Raw genomic sequence first — 2064 nt, 5'->3', positions numbered from 1 at the left:
GTTTCTTTGTTAACAATAAATCAAAAATATGTAGGGCAAGATTAGCCGTAATTCTTGGCAATTTTGCAGAGACATTTGCAATCGATGTGTGTGTTCCTGTAAAGGCTATTCTATGCCTGTCCAATATATTTAAGAAGAGATTTTCAATTTTCAATTCGAAGAAGCAGTCGGATAAAGGAAGATGAACAAACTGAGGTCACAGTAATTATTATATCAGCTCTATTTCTCTGTGGATATCCATTTATCATCCTCATTATCATCATCATCATCATCAGCATCATCAACATCATCAGCATCATCATCAGTCCCACCACTGCCAACATCACCGTCTTTGCAACCATCATTATATTCATCTTTATTCACCACCACTACTTCCCCCACCACCACCACCATCATCATCATCATCATCATTATCATCATCTTTGTCATTATCTATCAGAATCATTATTGTCAATATATATTAGCATCAGTAATCACCGCAATCACCTTCACTTTCTTCATCATTGTCATTAATATATCAGTATCATCTTTATTGCCCTCACCACCATCAATATCATCATCATCTTCACCTTCATCATCATCATCATCATCATCATCATCATTTTCCATCACTACCAGCATAATAGTCTTTGCGATCATCATCATATCCATCTTTATTCACCACCACTACCGCCACCATCCTATTTAAATTATTAGCATCATTATTATCATCTTCATTCGTAGTCTACGTCACTATTTATCAGTGTCATCATTATTGTCATCACAAGCATTAATATCACCATTATTTTCACCTTCATCATTATTGTCATTATCTATCAGCATCGTCTTTATTACGTTCACCTTCTTTACCATTGTCATTATCTAACAGCATCATCTTTATTGCCATCACCACTAATATCATCTTCATCTTCATCATATCTCCATTATCTACCAACCCCCAGCTTTATTGTCGACACCATCATCAATGTCATCACCAACTTCACCTTCATCATAATCGTCATTATCTATCACCATCATCGTTTCACCAGTATCATCACCAGCACCATTATCTTCACTACCACAACCATCAACCTCACCAACGTATATTATCAATTTTCTTCAACATCGTCACCACCACTATCTTTTTTTATTCATATTGCTATTGAAGCAGCTTTTTGTGTCAATCATATTCTCATATTTCTGCTGTGTCATCTGTAGGGGACATAAATGAGAATTGTTCTTCAAATTTATGCAATCTTATCTATAGCAATGTGTTTATATTGTCACTTTAAATAAGTTTTATAAAGAAATGAGCTTGGTCATCATACAAAATCTATTTTGAATATTATCATCATCAATGTCATCCTCCTCTTCCTAATTTTCATCATCATTATCATCATCATCATCATCATCATCATGATCATCATCATCATCATCCTTATACACCCCTTTCTTGAGTATTAAAATATATTTCTGTAGTTAGTCTTATTTAATGTATTTATATTTGTATATAAATATAATGCGTGTGTGTGTGTGTGTGTGCGTGTGTGTGTGTGTGTCTATTTTGAATATTATCATCATCAATCTCATCCTCCTCTTTATCATTCTCATCATCATCATCATCATCATCATCATCATCATCATCCTTATACACCCCTTTCTTGAGTATTAAAATATATTTGTGTAGTTAGTCTTATTTAATGTATTTATAATATTTGTATATAAATATAATGTGTGTGTGAGTGTTTGTGTGTGTGTGTGTGTGTGTCTATTTATATATTATCATCATCAATCTCATCCTCCTCTTCCTACTCTTTATCACCAATATCATCATCATCATCCTTTTACGCCCCTTTCTTGAGTATTAAATATACTCGTATTTGTGTAGTTAGTCTTATTTAATGTATTTATAGTCTTTGTATATAAATATAGTGTGTGTGTGTGTGTGTGTGTGTGTGTGTGTGTGTGTGTATAATTATTGTATGACTTTTATTTGAAAGAAGTTAAATTCATCATTCTCATTACCATCGTCATCATCGCCATCTTGATATCAAGTAATTATATACTAATTCAATAAATTGTTGT

The sequence above is a fragment of the Berghia stephanieae genome, chromosome 1 (genome assembly GCF_034508935.2).
Source record: "Berghia stephanieae isolate SIO BIC M18660-M18661 chromosome 1, UCSD_Bste_1.3, whole genome shotgun sequence".
NCBI classification, from domain to species: domain Eukaryota; kingdom Metazoa; phylum Mollusca; class Gastropoda; order Nudibranchia; family Aeolidiidae; genus Berghia; species Berghia stephanieae.
The sequence above is the reverse complement of the archived record's forward strand: the minus strand, read 5'-3'. Positions refer to the sequence as shown.